Source organism: Coturnix japonica, chromosome 1 (genome assembly GCF_054131305.1).
Source record: "Coturnix japonica strain WE chromosome 1, WE-NBRP24, whole genome shotgun sequence".
In the NCBI taxonomy this organism is placed as follows: Eukaryota; Metazoa; Chordata; class Aves; order Galliformes; family Phasianidae; genus Coturnix; species Coturnix japonica.
The window spans coordinates 28,780,465-28,801,160 of NC_140663.1; positions in this window are offsets into that span (position 1 = coordinate 28,780,465).

The window sequence follows — 20,696 nt, forward strand, 5'->3', positions numbered from 1 at the left end:
TTGCAAGTAAAAGGGACTGATTTCCAGTCCATCTCCAATCTGGTATGTACTTTTATTTTGAAGATATTCAAACTTCAAAGATGTTTTATATTGTCAAAACAGCATTCTAAATTAGTGGTTATTTCTGAAATTTCTATATGAGAATGTGTTTAGTTAAGGAATGCTTTTTTTTTCTGTGTGAGCGTACTCAGTATAATTTGCCGTCTTCTAGGCACTTGCAGTGCTACACTGGCTTGCCCCTCTTTGAGATAGGATACATGCTGTGGCTCCCCTCTTGGCCATGCTTGTGGATTTCCTTCTATGTTAATTAAGTCAAAATAAGGAAATGAAAGATGCACTCCAGGGTTTTTGGGCACAAACACATATTTTATGTCTTGTTATAGGCAACAAGTAATTGCTTTCTCAAGCAGAAATTTGACTATTTTATGTACTAGAGCAAGCCAAGAAAACTAAAAACACTGAGTAAGCTTTAGGAAACATATCCTCCAACAATCTCAGAATGTTTCAAGAGAAAACTGATTTATGTTTTTGCTGTAAAATATTTATTTATCATACAAGATACAATGCTTTTTAACAACAAAAAACAACAACAACAAATAAATAAATAAACAAAAAACCCCAAACAAACAAACAAACAAAAAGCCCCCCAAATCGATACTGTTATAGGTTTGGCATGTAAAAATGTGTTTGTCCAGAACAGCATGTAAATTTAAAAAAAGAGATGCTTTGAAATTTTTCAATTATGCATAATCTCTGTGAGAGTATTGCACTGAGCATTTAGAACCAGAAAAAAGAAGAATGTTGATTAACCTGCCAGGCAGCTCAGCAACACACAGCCATTTACTCAAAGTGGGATGAGAGAGAGAATCGAGAACACAACAGAGAGAAAAGGAAAAGAGAAACAAAACCACAATGATAACAGACATATATATATGTATATATTCTATGCAGTTTCTTGTCATCTGCTGATAAACATCCAGCTAACAGTACAACCGCTCACTGGCTGACACCAGCAAAGCAATGTCTCACTACCCCCACTGTCTGATGCCCAAACAGTCCCTGAGATGTGGCCCACCCCCGGCCAACTCCCCACATCTCTACAGCTTTTTGCATGGTGTCAGGTAGCATGGAGTAACCCAGTGCCTAACTCAGGCCAACATCTTGGCTTCTCCCTGCCCCCTTGTTGCCCCACTATAAATGTAGTGGTTCTTCCCCAAGTGTGATCCTGTCACTAAAGTATTGCTATGCTGTTAACACTGTTTCAGCTGAAACAAAGGAAATGAATTTTCATAATGGCAGAAGATTAAATCTTCTATCGGGAATAGTTAATTTATCCTCTGAGTTTATACTGGTTAACTATCTTCTAATTTTACAGAAAATTGAGTCATCTGCAGTAACTTCTCTTTAAATAGCACTAAATCACCTAATCACTGCAGCTCTATTTTTTTATTCATTCCAACATATATTCCTTAGAGACTCAGATGTGGAAAGAACTTTAGGATTTCCTTTCTCTTTAACTTTTTAATCTGCCCTTTGATTTGTTTTTAAGCTCTGAACAGAGCAATTCCAGGGTAGCTGTACACAAACAGCATTCTTTCACTGAATTTTCACAGAAAATTTAGAATTTAAAAAATTAAAGTAGTGTGTAAAAACACCCTGCAAAGAGGGATTTGTTACTTGCCTCTAAAACTGTATTTGAGATGCTAATGTTTCCGCTGTGATGAAATTTCATTATGATAATTGTAGTTTGTATACTGAATCTCTTCAAATGCAACAGAACTGTTTGCTTTATTTTTTCAATGGTTATATAATTTCATGATTCAGATTGGCAGATTCAAAAAGTTTAAAATATGTATGAATATATATATGTATTTCTATATATGTATGAATGTGTATGTGAGTATCTAACAGGAAAAAAGCATAGCATAAAAAGTAGGTAATAACAGTAAATCACATTCAGTTGACTCTTTTTAGTGAAAAATGAAAAAGCGCTACTTGGAATGGAAACAGTTCTCTTTATAATATGAACTATTTACTCATAGGAATGTCATAATAGCCACAACAGTAATACCAGCATGCTAAGAACAAATTATATTTAGGAGCAAATCTGACCTCATTTGTCACAAACTTATATTTCATTTTCAATTTCACTAATAATCATTTTTCAGAAAACAAAACAAGAAAAATATATTGAACTGATTCTGTAGCTTGTCAGAAACTAGAGAACCAAAGTTTCTTGTTGATACTACCTGTGTTTTCATTTTAGGAACTATGTAACAGATAAAAGGGTTTATGAAGGTGATGCTCTTTTGGAATAGACTCACATTCAGGCGGAGCTCTGGACCACACATCCCTCAACATAAATGGCTGTTTCACTAAAGGCTTGAAATGTAAACTACTGTCTGAAGGAGGACATGGCAAATTTTTCTTCTGCTTGACTGTTTCCTTTGGAAGCAGAAGAGGACATCTACAAAACAGATTTTGTTCACATCCGTGCTTGTGAAGAATGTATACAAAGGCTGCTCCAAAAGTAATGCCTCTTATTATGTCAGCCCATGACAGCGGAAATGAGTGTTGGTATGGTGATAGATACTGAACAATATTCTGTTGATGGCAGCAGAGGGGTAGTCTGATTAAACATAGTCTGACATGGATCTACATATGAAGCAAAGGTGTGTCACTGAATTCCTTCATGTGGAAAAAAAATTGCACCCACTGACATTCATTGTCTCTTGCTGAAAATGTATGGAGACCAAACAGACTTTGCATTATAGAGATGGAGAAATCTTCCATTAAAGGAAGGTTATTATTATAACTAATTTGAAAGTTTTCTTACAAACAGCTTCTTTGTAAGACTTGTTAAGATGGTACTTAGGAGAAAACTGCTTTTATAAGGATATTAAGCAAGTTAGTATGGTGAGAAGATGAGAAGTGGAGCTCTTGTACAGGCCTCATTTACCAAAGGAAATGCTTGAAAAATAAGTGGAAATGTCAGGTGTTGTGCAATGCTTGTTGCAAAACTCCTGTTGTAAAAAGAAATAAAATATTTAGAAAATAAACTGTAAAGATTCTGCTCAAGGTTTAAGCATTATAAGCCTAAATTTGAGAAATCACAGCATGAGAAATGCCACTCTTTGTTTTCAATCAGTATAAACAATTCTGTTTAGTTTTTTAATTTCCTGAACAAACCTACCCTTTGTACATGTCAAGTGTTTGTCTTAAATCTGCATGCAGTTCATTTATATAAATAAATATATTTAGTTGAAAGGAGACCAATAAACTATTCTGAAACTAGAATTTACTCTTCAAAAAAACCTGGATAAGAGCACTGGGTTGAAATCTTTGTCAGATATATTTTTACATGGAAAACAGAAGACTTGCCACAGAAGATGTGGAGAAAGACCTTTTATGATTGTGCAACTATCTTGTGTTTTGGGTGTTAACTTGAGAGAAAAGGCAGTGAGGCTCAAAGAATACGAGTTAAGGGGGGATGAACAGGTCTCTTTGGAAAGGAAAAGCATCCTCATGAGTAAAAAATTGGAATGCATGTTGTTTTGAATTAATTTGATTGATTTGGACTTTGCAATAAATTGTTCCCAGAAGGATACTCTTATTCTATTGGCTACCCAGATATTTAGCTCTGAAATCATGAGAGTTTACTCCATCCTTTGAACAACGAGGAAACAGAAAAGCCTGCTTTCTTTTCTCTGGAAAAATTCTGGTGCTTCTATCCCTTGTATTTACCAGCTCCATACTATAACATCACAAATAATCACAAAACTACCAATGACACTCTGTAATAACCTGAATGCAGAGGAGTGTAGAAAAGAACTATGCTTAAAAGTGCCATTTCATCTGACCAAATTTGCAACTAAATTTGCTGTGGAAGACATTTTTTCTCATTAGCAAGTAAAAGAGCAAGACATTTGTTAAGATGAAAGATAATCTTTCTTACTTAATAAAAAACAGATGTAATAGTTTCCATAACAAAAGGGACACTCCAAGTATGAAATAGTCACATACTTCATATTTCCGATTCTAGCACAAATATAACTTTTTTTCTTTATCCTACAAATCTCAGTGTGTTTTCCAGAGTTCTTACTGGATTTTGAGAAGAATAATAGAATAAAATAAATTTCATATTCACTTCTTGGGAATAAAAATGTTAATTAATTTTACAGCATATTTTTCTGTATCTAAGCCTGCACTCACTCCTGATCTTTTATTTTTCTCCTTTGACTTAACAGCATGATTTCACTAGATCTGATCAACTTCCTGTATTTTTATGTTGAATTACTGAGTGTAATACCACTTACAGCCTTAGTATGAGAACATCCACCATTTGGTCCCCATAAATATTCTGGAATCATCAAGGAATGTTTTTGGGTGCCATATTTTCTACAAGGAGGAATTCAATGACATGCTTTTGCTTCAAAAGCTCTTCCATATCAGATGTCATTTTGTCAGACTGCCCCTCTGCAGCCATCTGTGGCACAGCAACAAAATGTAGTGGGATACTGTCTACTGTCTCTACTAGCATACCATCAATATCCACCTCTGACACTGTGGGCCAACAATAAAATAGGAGGTATTACTTTTGGAGCAGCCCTAATAGAATTTATTGTTCAAATTTGTTTCCAAGTAAGCAATCATTTCATACTATTTTCAAGTCAAGTACCTGGTCCTTGTTCTTTTTACTGTTTTTATGCCTCATCTAACATAACCATATTTTTATTATCGGCAGGTTCCATTATCTCGTTAGTAGTGTCCTGGATAAAAAGATATGATCATATAATACAATGATGTTTAATATTAAACTGTGCATTCACAATATTATGAAACATAGTAATATAATGTTACTATAGCACATAGAGGCAGAAGCAATATGTAGTAAAAATCAACTTCCTTTAGACTTTAAATACTGTTCCAGTTGCTTCTAAACTTTTTGAAACAATAATGTGCAGAATGGCTGATGATATATCTTTCCCTTAACAGTGAAATACAAATTTCAAAATAAGGAAGTTCTAGAAAATAAGTCTGGGTTTATCATACGTGAGAGGCAAGATCAAAGGTATTTGTAGATTAAAGCTATTTTAAGGAGAAAGCAAACAAAAGCTTCACTTTACATTTCTGAAACCAAGAAGGCCACTCCTATATTTACATAGAGACATCCATTGAAATGCTTTCCTGGATCATGGCCAGAATATATAAAAAACTGCACTGAGTGACACTTCAGCACTTTATTAGCTAACATCAGAATGCTGTATTTATGTACATGCATAAGCAAAAAAATGCCACAATGCTTAATGCAACTACATGCAAAAAAAGTGTGAGACAAATACATCATCAAGAAAATTATCTGCAATCAAATATTCATTCTCAATTTCTTGGAAATATGGCAGTCATTCAAATCAAATCTTGGGTCAATTCAGATGCTGTGTAACTAGTTTTGTCAACACTGTCACCCATGAAAATAACTTTCCTATTGAAATGTTTCAAAATGGGATTTCTGTTTGTAAAGACTGAATGAGACCAACATTTTAATTTATGCTGTGAATCAATTAGCAGGAGGTTGAATGTGTCTCTATCCCCTTCAGATAAATATCTTACTGCTACTTATCACTGCCTGTTTCTTTTAATCTTCTTTTTTCCTCCTCCCCAGAAATGATTCACAGTGGCCTTATCAAGAGACTCAGAGTCCCCCAAACACCTTGAGTCAAGACATCTGTTGTGTGAATTCTGTCCTTGAAAAAGAGGATTTACACAGTGGAAATGTCATCACTTAAATTTGAGAGCAATGCCATCCAGTTTCAATCTGCACATTTTGACTTTCTTACTTTCTCCCTGGTGGTATCAGTACTCCTTATTTGAGCATGTTCCCTGCATTTAAAAATGCAAATACCAAGAAAGGTTTTCTCACTTTACTGTCAAATAATGACATCTATAGAGAGTGCCTTATGACAGATTAGAGCTACTCAGTAAGTAAAAATCAGGCGCCTTTGCTATCTGAAAATAATGCATCAGCTGAGTGGAAAAGAAATTTGGCAGCAATTTATTCATTTCCAAGATGGATTTACTTTAATGTAAGAATTAAAAATACATTTTAATGGCCAATATCTGTCTCTGTTGGTAGAGATGAGAAACTGCACATAGGTGAGGAAATTCATTAAAATAATGTTTCCTCATGATTTAGGGTCTCCAAAGCAGCAACTCACAAACAGTAGCAAGCAAGACTCTACACGCAAGCTAGATTCTTAATAAATTACTTATCTAGGTGGCTGATGCTGACTTTTGTCATCTTGTCCATGCAGATCAGATATGCTTTTAAGCAAGACAGCATAAAAGCCTTTTTATACAGCATTCACACACTGCTCATAATCCAAGTTTATTGACTTTTGTGCTAGCAGCCTGCCACTGGAAGCAGAAGGACAGTACTATTTCTCCCATGCACAGCAAAGACTCACATTCCTCGGGTCCATACATGCACAGCTGCAGTCTTTCTGGCTATGTTCTGAAACGGAGATATGTTATGAAGGCCTTATGATAGATTTTTCCTTAGATCAGCATCTTTAGATGATACTGAAGAACTTAAAGTTACCATTTGAGCTTTTCCTCTTATCATCTTTGTTAGTAAATAGTGTACTTGATGCAGTACCTTTGCAGCTTTACACAGCTGTCAGTGCACTGAAAAAAACCAAAAGGCTTGCTCCTTTTAGGTAGTTACAGTCTAGAAAGGGTCGTCAAAGGAGTTAAATGTGTTAGAATTCTGTTATCCATCCCTCCTAACTTTCTTGATTTCTCGGCAAATATTTTCCATGGATTTGCTCATACTCTTGAAAATTCAGAATATTTCTCAAGTTAACAGTACTATACGATGTCCACAGATTTCTAAAAACAACAAGGTGATGATATATAATGACAAAGGTCTTGATAAGCAAATCTTAATTTCGGGTTATTATTCTGTGAAGCACATTTCCTATTAATTCTCAAAAATCAGAGCCAGATTGAAAGGCAAAAGCACTGCATGGAGAAAGACCTGTCCCTTCTGTCCTATAGAGCTGGACGTGTCTGCTGCTGTTGATGCACCTCATTTAGGGTGTAGCACCAGTCTTAAATTCCTTATTGAAATAAAAAGCATGAGTATGTAACTGATAATAATCTGCATGTCTTTAAAAATATTTCAACGTTCATTTGGACAAAAACTATGCAATACCAACAGCATGAAATGTTGGAAGGAAAATGACATTAAAAGGGATGTTTTTCAAGGAGTAACAATGTTGTTCTTCAATTTTAAGATGTTATTACTACTGAATTTTAGTATAATTACAATTATTTTACTTTTCTTTAATACATTCACAGTACAATTTACTTTTCTTTAATATGTTAACTGTACATTGTACAAAATGTACTCTCTGTTTTGTAAACCTGTCAAATGCAAAGTCTCTAGTCATTTCTTTTTCCATTACTGTATTGTCTACAGTCATTTACAACCTATGATATACAAATAATAGTAATAATGAGAATAAGAGTATATTTCTGTAGTTATTTACAAAATCATTATTAGCAGAAAATGATAATGTAAAAATCCATGAAGTCAACAAGAAGAAATTAAACTGTCATGTTTCCTTTTTTACCTGTGCAGTTATTATTTTGTTGCATTTTATAATACATCATCGTCTGAAGACATTTTGAACCAGATGTATGTCATTTATTTTTCATAATTTTTAAGGCAGATAGATTTGGACATCAAGGTTTTCCACATATACATATGTATATACAAGTTCATTTTCTAAAATTGATCAACTTAACTTTCCTTTTAAATGATGTGTCTTTGGGATCAATTATTATTTTCACCTTTTATTTAAAATGAACACTAGAATAAAATGCAGTATCACAGTATTAATCAGTTCTTCCTAAAGATTTATTGAGGTACTAGGATGAAGGTGCCATTGTAACATTTGCTGGGGAAGTTCTATTTAAATTTTTGCGAATTTCTGTAGTTTTGAGCTTATAGTCCTTTTTACACACCTCTGTGATCTGTTTTTCTTTTCTACTTTGTGTCTTCTGTGAGGTCCCTACAGCATTCCTGTTTTAATAAAACCCTCTAAACGTGAGCATAGCAGAGAGGTTACAGTTATAGTTTTCCTTAGCTGTGTAGAAAAAATGCAAATATTCTCTGTTATCTTTTGTTCATTCCCTATTACTGAAACCAGTCTTATGTTATCTGTCTCTGCTTTCTTACCTAGTTATGCTTGAACTTTTTTTTTTTTTTTTTTTTTTTTTTTTTTTTTGGATTAGGAGAAAATGAGCCCAGCAGTAAAATCTTATCTCTATTTCTTACATCTACAGTGCTACAGAGCAAGCTCAAACCCTGGACCTAGTCACCCATACTACTTAATTATTAATGGACACTAGCATAGTTTTAATCTGCAACATCTGACAAGTTCTAAGAAATGCTTGGGATTGCATGAGCCAAGAGCCATTCCCATCCCCAGAGTATTTTTTCCACAGTGCTGTACTTTACTAAACTTCTCCTCTTTCCCTAGATTAAACACACAAGCAATCCAGCAAGATTGTTTTTGATCAGAATATTCCACAATCTAAACAGCATGCCAATTGCTCACAACATCATAATCACATCTGTTTTCTAGGCCATGGTTTCTGAAGGAATGTGTTCTGGATCGATTAAGTTGAATCCTGTTCTGTCAATTCATGAGAGAGCTTGGTGAACAATTACTACAGTGGATCCTTTTGTAAACAGATCTTATCTCTAAATCATAATGGTGTTGATATGCAGAGAAGGTAATGCTGCTCGAGACAAAGTAATTTTGTAGTGAAAGTACAAACCTCTAGACTGAAAGCAGAAAATCAAGTAAGTCATCTCCAGAGTAAGAAGTCACTGGAGTGTATGCACCTCCTTTGGGTACCTCAAACTCTCTCAGATATCTAAAGCAGGGAACTCAAAAGTCAGTATATTCTAAAACTCATAGCAAAAGCAAAATTCCATCAGAGTAGTGTATTTAATTTAGAATATCTGCAGACAATATGGAACTCAGTCCTGAAGGAGTTCATAAGTGTATTTGTGGTTCCCTGAACTCAAAACTATTAAGCACTGCTCTCATTGTTCTCAGTGATAATATTTTGCACAAAACATACGGATATCTTATCCTTGTATTTCTCATCCTTAGCATGCTCCACACCTATTACAGTACTTTCTGAACTTAGATCTGTTCTCCTTATGATTGAGGGCAGGAATCTGAACCAGTTTCTTTCCTATTTTAAATTATTAATTCTCCCAAGGCTATAGATATTCTGAGGGTAACACAGACAAGAGAGAAGATGAGACTTAAGATACTTCTGCAAGAATTGTTCTTCTCTATATAAAACCATTTATAATCACAGTTATGATAAGTTTAAGATTTAATTCCTTTGAAATTAACTGGAAAGTAACATGAAGCTGCACTGCACGGATAAGCATTCTAATATTCCAGAAGAAAGCAATACTTGACTTTCTGAGCAGGTTTGTCTCAACCTGATCTATCTTCTCTTTTGCATTTTCTTACTTGTATTCCAATAATTTTTTATTTTATTTATTTATTTTCAAGGCTACACAATACTTTAATTTCCTACAAAATGATTTCCCCCCCTATTTTTTCTGAAAATTAAAAACAAACAAACAAACAAAACTAAACAAAGCACAACAAAGAAAAACAAACAACCCACAGTCTTCTTAAAATAATTAATAATAAAAAATGCATTGTTTAATACACAAACTAAATTGAAAAGATCTATTCTTTGTACAGCCTTAAAGAATAATCAGTTTCATTGACCTAAATGTGCTGATGCACACAAGTAAATTGAGAACCATACTCCCCTGTCATTGCTCAGTTCTGTCACAAGCAATTTTAGAATCACTATTGATCTTTCATTATTAAGATTTAGAAAGACACTAATTTGTAAATCTGGGCACTTCAGACTTGGTTCACATTAAAAAAACAGTACAGTATCACCAAAAAGATTTTTTTTTTCCCCATTAGAATTTATTGTTATTACTTTTATTGTTATTAATCACCCTAGCCACTCCAACTCATCTCCTTTATTCAGGAGATTGACATGAATGCATGCCAAAAAACTAATCAAACACATTTCTCTGAAGAAGCAAAACCAATCACACAGTCATATGTACATAATAGAACATGAGTGTTCATTTATAAATAATAAATCAGTTTCATTGTGCATACTGAATACAAATTACTATAATTTTTACATCTTTCTCTCCTTTACAACTTCTCATTGAGAAATAAATGGGAACTGATTTCATTATGTATATGCGGGTCACTCTGAAAGTAATGCATCCTATTTATTTCCATGGAACCTAAAACAAACACAGAGAGCGCAATAACACTATTTGATAGAACAAATTCTCAGCTACAATACATTATTTTTCAAGATAGTCACCACCATTAGCTCTGCATTTTTGCCAGTGATAAACAAGAACCTGCATGCCACACTCATAAAAGCATGCACCAGCACAGGTGAGTCAGTGCCACTGTTGCCACTGCTGAAATATACCACCCACGACATCACTTTACTAATGTTTACTCTTTGGACACCATAAATTTTCAGCAAGCATCAATGAATGGCAATGGGTGCCATTTTTTTTCCGCATGGAGAAATACAGTGACACATCTTTGTTTCATCCACATTTCTGTGTCAGATGCCACTGTGTCAGACTGCCCCTCTGTTGCCATCTGTCACATGGCAACAACATGTTGTGGGATATTGGTGGGAAGGTTCAGCCTCTACTGCCACACCATCAACATCCATTTTTGACATTACTTTCAGGGCAGCCCTTGAACATATATTCATTTTATTGGCCTTTGAAAGCCATGCCTTATTGTGTTTGACTGCTTAAAATGATAAGAAGCAAAAGAAGACTGGTAGTTATTGGTTTGCTTGTTTGTTTTAATGAATATTAAATTTCCCTTTCTCATTCTAAGAACTGTTAGAACTGATCACTGAAAACCAACGAGACAGAGATTTTCCTGTCATGTAAAAATTATCTAAGGATAGTATACTTTGTATATACTATATTATATAGTATACTATATATACTTATATGTATACTATATATACTTATACGTATATATAGTATACGATATATATTAATATTCATCGTATATACTTATATGTATATATTATACTAGTATACTAGTTACAAAACAATCATAGTTACACATCTGATGAAGGCAGTAAGAAACAGAAACTACAATTTTCATGTATGGGATGAAAAAAAACAACAAAAATATAAAACACCGAACACCAACATTTCCTTCAATAGAAGAATATAGCTGATCATCAAATATTTCTATCTGTTCTAAGTCTGAATACGCTTGGCAAAGAGATGTTACCTGCAGGAGAAAAATATGTGCTTCATGAATATCACAGAACAGCTGCCAAGTATGTGCAGGTTTACAGTAGCTAAATTTCTGGTCTGGGTTCATTAGCCATATCTTTGGACTTGTCGATGCATGAAGCACTCTTTCTTCTGCAGAGTTTTATGTAGCTGAAAGAAATAGATTCATTGTTCCTTATGCAAAACACAAGTGCAGCAAAATTTTGCTGTTTTCCCCATTCTATAGGTGATTACTGCCAAATTATTCTATTCAAAGCTGACTCAAGTAGCAGTCAAAACAGAAAAGATAAAAGTAGCAACCTGCAGTTAAAGTATAGTTAAGAGACAAAGAAAAGTTTTAAGTATTTTTAAGGGTGTTTGTTGATAGGCAGGTAGTAAAAAGGATTAAATTTTTATTACTACAACTTAAAAAAAAATCAGGAAAGACAATACAATGTGTCTTCTTAGTCCTTGCCATTGTTAAATGTTGAAGACTACAGCAGAAAAACTTTTCACATGGAAATTCATAAGTTATTACCAATGTTCTTTTTTAATGTTGTTATTTTTATTTTCTTCAGCTTAACTAATGAATTTAGTGCAGAACTATCAGCAAAAACTGGAGGCTTGTGGTAAGTTGTTGCACTACAGGATAAACAGAGTGGATGGAACGAACTACTGAGCAGCCAAAAAAAATACTTAAGAGTGGTACAATAAACGTGTTATGAGTTCACTGGTCAAATTTTCTATGAAAAACAATGGCAATATGCAAAGAACGGAAAAGTTAGGATGGAAGCCATTTTACTTACATTTAAATATTTAAAACTGCAAATGTACTTATCTGTACATTCTGGGCAATCTTTGCAGTCAGAGGAAACAAATGGGCATTTCCAGAACACAAATAACCTCTTACATTCAATTCAGTCATTTAGACCTTTCCAGTGAAAGTAACTGTGTCCTTGCAGTGCTTGTTTCTACCACTCACAATAAGGATATCTTGGAATCTTAGCTCATATGTAGCTGTTACATTACAAATATTCTCTTATATCATATTAATCTCACATAAGAGAAATCCAAAACATGCCTGGTAAGGTTTCCTCCTGCAGTTGAATATTTTAATGTGCAGTTTGGGATACTGCTTACCATTTGTGTGACCTTCCTACACACCCAGGACACCACAAGCCATTTGGAGGGGACTGCAGTATCTCACTGTATCTGTCACTGCAACTGATCTGTGTTCAAAAGATAAAGGATTGCAGCAGTTACTTGTAATCAGAGATGACAGGTCATCTTATTCATTCTTTTGCCTTTGGGCAAGATCAACTATATTTTCTATGAGGTATATCAAAATACATTTTTACATGAAAGTTGTTAAATAGTTTCATGAATTATTACTGAGAAAAAAATATCCATAGTAGATAACCAGCATCTATGCTGTTCAGCTGCCTCAGGGCTGTGAATAGGTAGACCCTTGAGAATAAAAATCCTGACAAAGCTGTATTCAAAACCTTTGGCCATGTTAACTGCAGTAATTGTAAAATGTTCCTACATTCCATTTTATGGCCATGCCAATTTTATAGAAAGCCTATATCTATTGTTCCAGAGATTTGTATGCGACCGAAATATCTGTAGATCTATCTAGCTAATGTGCAAGCTAATGGGAGCTACAGGGTAATAGTCTGTCCTTAATTCACTGGCTTCTTTCAAAGATTCAGCTCTCTGTGCATCTTATTAATCTACTAATGAGTTGAACCAGTTCTGAAGTACACAGGCACCACTTCCAGATTTGTTAGAATTTGTTTGCCTTTCCCTGGTTTTCATCAGTGTCAAAGTACTATCCACAGAAACAAGCTATTCTATTTTAAGAAGTACTTTGAGAAAGGATGCCCTTTTCAGGAAAGGTTTTTTGAATTTGATAGGATAAAAAAGTACATAACATATAATACACAATTTAAATCTGAATGAGAAATAGTTCTATTTACATTAATATACATTAAAAAAAAAAAAAGAAAAAAAAGTGTAAGCTGATGTTTCAAATCTGATACAAGAATTTCATAGCATATTTTCATAATGGAAAGTTGAAAAGGCTTACAGGAGTCCTGAGTATCCATGGCTAATATAAACTACCAGAGTACATCCCACAGAGAGCTCCAGGAAGGGTCACAAAAAAACTATACTCTTCAAGAAGAAGTCTTTTTCTACTGCACTACTTAGTCTGAGCTATATAATTGCCTGTTTTTCAGAAGGCTTTTGTGTTAGGTTCTGCAACTACTTTCATTAATATGCTTTATAAATAAGATTGGCAAAGTAGTCTTTTCAAGCCTTCAGGAGTTGGGTATAGCTTATAGATTATATCTGCAAATACACTGAGAGAAACTGGGCTTTCATGTTCTGTTTTGTTCAAAGAATAACTGAAGTACAAAAAATACAGTGTGCCATTATGAAGAATGGGCTACTTTTGAAACTAAAAACAATATCTTTAGGCTCAGAGATCTTAATTTCTAGCATAAAAAAGAATAGTTTGGGTCATCTTTGCATAACTGAGATATATGTGTGAAACCATGCCCTTTTTAATGACAGTATATAAAATTTTGATGATTTAAGATTGTTTATTATATACCTAGCATAAAATATTTTCAGATCTAAATATGTCCCAAAAGGTAATTTTTTAAAATACTTTGGTTGTTTTAAAAGTTGCACGAGAGTCTCCGAGGACTTTGCTTCCAACTAGCTGTTGTAATTCTGGTCAGAGAGCCTAAGGGTTTGTTTGTTCTGTATTAGAGCAGCTAGCGTCTGAGATTTAAGTCCTCCTCCTTTTGGCCTCATCTTCATCTATTCAGGAACACTGGCTGTCTGCCACTGCTCTGCAGCTGTCTAGGCTATGTCTCTATAGCTGTCCTGGGTCAGTAGCTACCCTATGTAACCTTAGTCCTGCCATAAATTGGATTGTGTCTTTTGCAATTGCTTTCCATTTTTATTTGATGGTTGGATTCAAACCTGTTCTATGGTGTATTAGCTGCTGATCCTTCAGATCAGTCTGACATTCTAAAGAAAATGAGTTGGAGGTGCTGTACAAAGTAAAAATCTTTAGACTGTGGGACAAATAATTTCCCTTCCCCTGATATGTACAATCACTAACAAGGAAAATAAAATCTCTGTTTACAAGAAAGTGTTTTATACACATGGAACAGGTAAGAAAAGCACTCAGACACAAAATTCAGAGCAATTTCTGCATCAGCAAATGCAGTCTTTCATTATCACAGTCTAACAACTCAAATAATCGTGTTAATATCTTAATGCACCTTAATGTAAACAGCCCCAAAAATGAAGAGCTGACTACATTACACCATTACATTGATAAACAATTATACAAGTGTGTTGACATTTACTAAAAACTGCCTTTATATGGTGTACTCAATTTACAGTTTTCTGTCATGTGATTGGCACAAACTACAGTAAATGACAAAAAAAAAAAAATAGAAAAAAAAACATTGACAATTTCATGAAATCCCAACTCAACTCAGAGGAAAAAAATATTAAGAGAGATATTTTTATTGCTTTTCTCAGAAATTTAATGTTTATAGTGGAATATATTTTTCAATTTCTGGAAGCATCAAGAAGCAAAATACACAAAAAGCTAGAGATGTGAGATACGAAATTAGCAGCCTATTTAGTAAGATATCATATTTTTTCTGTGTGTTCAAACAGAGCTTAGCACAAAGCCCAGATCACTCTGAAATACATACAAGGCAGTTCATTAGCTGATGAGGTCCTGACCAGGCTGCATGAATTTTATTAACTCTATTGTCCAGAACAGAAGTTTACATAAACAGTTTACACTACAGCACTTCCATATAGATGCTTAGAGATGTCTTAATCTCCATTGGAGTCTCCCCATACAGCATTAAAAAATGTTGAAGAATTCATGTTGTTTGATGGGAAATGGCTATTGCAAGTTATCATAATTTTGTATCCCAAGCTGTGTATTGCTGGCAATGAGAAAAGGACTGACAGTAAAATGGAAATATGAAAAAATAATTTACTACTGATTTTCTAACATAGCACTACAATCCCCAAGATAATAGAAAATATCTCAGCCGCATGACCCATTGGAAAAATAAATTTCTGATTCCTAGACAGAATTGTCTACTGTAGCTCTACACAGGAATGACAGGAAGTACTGAGAGACAGTAAATTTCACAACTATATTTTTGACTTAATCAGTAAAGAATAAAATACAATATATGCTGAGGAGTTTTATTTCTGAACCATTGAAAAACACTCATCAAAATGCAATATTTATTGTTAGGTTTTACCCACTTTGGTAAAATGTTACTATCCCAGAGGAGAGCTGCAAAGTAGAGCTTAATTTTACCAAGACATAAAGACAATAACTAAAAGCTCTTCATGCGTGTTTTTGAACACATAGTCCAATGCTTTCAACACAATGAAGGAAAATATGGAAAATTAATTGAACAGTCAATAGGTTCTGATTTTTCACATTACCTTGAGAAAAGAGTGTTATGTTTCTACAGACCGACCTATTGATATTATTCAAGGTTATATTCAGACTGTTGTAGCTGCCAATGTTAAAACATCTACCTGATAGAATGATTCAGGCTTTTTCCTTTAGATATCCCAGTCATCATACAGACAGTGGGTTAAATCCCTCAAAGAGGAAGTAAAGAATACCTAAGTGAATTAGAAAATTAGAATTAGTAAAGAATACCTAAGTGAATACCTAAGAATACCTAAAGCCTTTCTTTTTCCACTGGCAGGACAGCAAGTGTATTTGGGTACATTATACCATGGTCTTTGTTTGAACAGTTAGTTTATGTACCTGAGCAGAACAGGCATCTTCATCTCTTGACCTTCAGAGCTCTGAATTCACTTTCAATTACAAGCTAATGAAGGATGCCCCTTTTTATGCACAATTAGGGAATGTGAACACAAAGCAACTCCAAGACTCCATATATTTCCTACGGGGATGCCTCCACCTCAGAGAGCAGCAGAGCCTGTCAGAAAAAAAAAAAAAAAAAAAAAAAAAAAAAAAGGCCACTTTTCCTCTTCAATCTGGATCATAGCACAGAAAGAGATTGAAACATTAGACTTGTAAGGTTTGAAAGTTCACCTTATGTTATTTCATTTACTTTATTATTTTTGTTTTAGCAGTCACTTAGAGATGAAATATACAGAAGCATACAATTAATTCATGTTCAGGAGAAGAACACATTAAAACAGTGTACTAAAAACATGTAATTTGGTTAGTTTTTAAGAAGGCCAAACATTATTTACATAATCAGCACATTAAAATTTTGTTAATGGGTTGTGAACATATAGGTTGCTTTCCTACAAAAAGGTAGAACTTTCTTTAAAGTTAGAAATTTAGAACTTTCTTTAATATCAGTAGCTAGCACTCTAGAAATATTTCGTGAATTTGACTTGCTTTTTGGCCTTTCATTGTAAATGCACAGAATGCTTTCTAATTTCTGTGGTATAAACAGGTTTTTTTTTAAGCATCTTTCTAAGCAAAGTGAGCAAGTCTTCTTTCCTAATCTCCTCCTCTCCACCCTCCCCCCACCCCCCCTTTTTTTTTGTTGTTGTTCTGATCTACTGATGTCAGCTACCTTATGTGATCTACCTGAATGAGTTAATAAACTAAAGAAAGATCTCAGTTGAGTAACTCCACTACTTCTTTGGTAGAAAGATACCCTTAAAATATTTATATTCTGTGACTTCTATGACAAATCAATATATTCTGATGTTATCTCTCTTTGTTGACCCATGGAATCACAGAGAACAGTAAGAAAAGCAACAAAATAGTGTCATTTTCCTTGTGTGTTCATACAAGATTTCACTTCTTCACAAGTAAGAACTTGAGAACTGTAATAGTGATTCACAGTGAAAGATGCTTTGTCTGTTTCAATAAATGTATACTAAAAGTATCGTATTCACTCTGTACTCAGCACTGGTAAGGTCACACTTTGTGCTGTGTTCAGTTTTGGGCCTCTCACTACAAGAAAGACATTGAGGCTCTGGAGCACTGTATTTATATTTATATCTGTGCTTGTATTAGGATAAACATAATAGTTCATCTATTTCTAGATAACAAGAAATTACAAAAAAAAGAAATCATATGCTCCACAAAAGACTATGATCGACATAAGAGGAACATTATGTAATGATTACACTGGCAATATAGACAACAGCAAGTAGAATAAGTAGCTTCCTAGTCTAGCAACTGTAATTTAACAGAGGGTCATGGAGCCCCTAGGACTGTGGTCAGTTTTCTTTCAGCTGTATAAGCCTTCTTCACTTCCCTTTGATAGTGATTTATGTAACTGAATGTGTCAAACTGTGTTTCCAACAACGTTTTGAACACTACTTCAGACCTGACAAGCACGAGCAGTAAACTGCAGCTGTATTTTCAGCAGTATTACACACAGTAGTGATCTGGGAGTTGAGTTCATCAGTGACCTACCTAAGTTGTTACCTCCCCTTTACAAGACTGGTTTATTATCTCTCACAGGTTTCCAGATTGCTTTTCTATTATCTATTTATCTTCTATACTTCTACTGACTACCTGTTTCAGCCGATAACTGCCAGCTGCCTCAAATTCTTTGTGATGCCTGATAAAGATCTCTCATGGCTGAGCCTATTGCTGTTGTTACAATGTGCTGTGTTCTCTGTCCCCAGGAGCTCTAAAAGAAAGAATTTTATTAGGCCTTGAATAGATGTGTTTGATGCTTATAAAGAAAACTGACCTCAGTGAAAAGATGTCCTTTGGCTATATTTTATTATTAGAATTCTACAGTCTAATCCTATTTATATGAATTTTATCATACACACACACAAAATGCAGTGCACCTACCCGTTTCACAAGCAAAACTAGGATTAAAATTTCATGTTAGTGGATGGGCTTTTTGTGTTCATGCGTGAGGGTTCAATAGGACACAGTGGTTTATGCAAAGCTTACAGAAAGTGGCTGATGTGAATTACCAATATGGTTCTAATGATGACACTGAGCATTGCTGGAAATGAACACAGGCACTGTGGGTGAAATCACACGGTATGTGCATGGCATCCAGGGGATCAGGCCCAGCCAGCATGGATTCATGAAAGGCAGGTCGTGCTTAACCAGCCTCATCTCCTTCTACTATTGGGTGACCAGGCTGGTAGACGAGAGTAAGGCTGTTGATGTAGTCTACCTAGACTTCAGCAAAGCTTTTGACATGATCTCTTACAGTATCCTCCTGAAGAAACTGGCAGCCCATGCCTTAGAGAGGTATACCCTTCTTTGGATAAGGAACTGGCTAGAGGGTCAGAGGTTAGTGGTTAATGGAGTTAAGTCCAACTGGTACCTGTTACAATTAGTGTCCCCCAGGGGTCGGTTCTAGGGCCCCTCTTGTTTAACATCTTCACTGACAAACTGGATGAGGGAACTGAGTGTACCCTCAGTAAGTTTGCAGATGACACCAAGTAGGGAGGTGGCTCTGATCTGCCTGAGGGTAGGGAGGCCCTCCAGAGGGATCTGGATAGGCTGAATCGCTGGGCTGAGGTTAATGGGATGATATTTAACAAGGCCAAGTGCTGGATCCTGCACTTTGGCCACAATAACCCCATACAGTGCTATAGGCTTGGGGCTGAGTGGCTGGATAATTGTGAAGAGGAAAGGGACCTGGGGGTGTTGTGTGTGCCCAGGTGGCCAAGAAGGACAACAGCATCCTGGCCTGTGTAAGAAATAGTGTGGCCAGCAGGAGCAGAGAGGTGATCATCCCTCTGTACTCAGCTCTGAAGAGGCTGCATCTCAAGTACTGTGTTCAGTTTTGGGCTCCTCACTACAAGAAAGACATTGAAGCCCTGGAATATGTCCAGAGAAGGGCAACAAAACTTGTGAGGAGTCTGGAGCACAAGTCTAATGAGGAATGGCTCAGGGAGGCTCATGAGAGACTTCATTGCACTCTACAACTTCCATGAAGGCGGGTTGTGATGAGGAGGGGCTTGGCCTCTTCTCCCAGGCAACAAACTGATGAGATTTAGACTGGACATAAGAAAGAACTTTTTTTCTCAGAGAGTGTCCAGGCACTGGAATGGCTGCCCAGGGAGGTGGTGGAGTCACCATCCCTGGCAGTGTTCAAGAGGCGTCTGGATAGGGAGGTAGGAGATATGGTTTTGGGGTTTTCAGTAGGGAGGATGGTTGGACTAGATGATCTTGTAGGTCCTTTCCAACCTTGCGATTTTATGCTTCTATGATTCTAGCTTGCCTGCGTACATGAGATAAGATTGAACAGTGTTTGCATGGAACAAAATTCAGTCTAGAAAAAGCATGTAATCAGCATGTAATCACACAAAAACTGTAGAACAGTGACACCAAGACCCTTTAGGCCCAGACTGTGATCAGAAGGCATAACTGGTGAGGTAGCAGAGGAAAATATTGAATTCAAATGAAACAAGTGGTAATGGGGGCAAATAGACTAATCTAGTATAAAACTTACACAAATGATTGTTGGACAGATTCACATAATAACATCAGGCACTCAATACCAGCAGCATTTTATTTTTCTTGGGAGAAAAATAATTCTTAAAAACAAATTCCATTAAATTCACTAAAAGGACCTCAAGTTGTTATGAATCCAGAGAGGAGAACACATAACATGCAGTCTCCCAAAGTCTGTCTCATTGTCAAATGGATGTGGAATGAATAACCAAACATGTAACTTCTTTTCACAAATACAGTAGGTAATTTTGCTTAATTTCTTCAAAAAGATCACTGAAACATACACAGCATCACCCTCCACACACAAAACATATACACATGTACAGACACTGCTTGGAACCTTCGCTAGCTTCTTGAAATTCACATGTAAATTATTAATCACTGTCACTAATACATTTTTAATTCTTACCCTTAGAGTGTGGCTGTGAACATTCTTACTTTGAATAATAGGCTGCCTACACTGGAGCTTTTCAAAGACTGGAAGGGTGTAGGACAATGACAGGGCTTTTTTTATCTGTGTCAGGGACCTGCCTCACTTCAGAGCCCTCATTCTGTAGCACTCACAGAAGAGAGCACTTGCTTTAAAAACCTAATGCCAGTGAAATCTGGAGCTGCATAAAAAATAAAATCATTCTTAAACGGTAGCTTTTTGTCACTTTAAGCAGGACACTGAGCTGTATCCAAACTTGTTCAGGCTGCTGGCCAGAATCACACACTGCTTTAATTGCAGCTAGCTTGTGTTCAGTCTCTGCCTCAGACCAGAAAAATGTGATGAAGCGTACAGCAACAATAGGTTAATTAAGATTC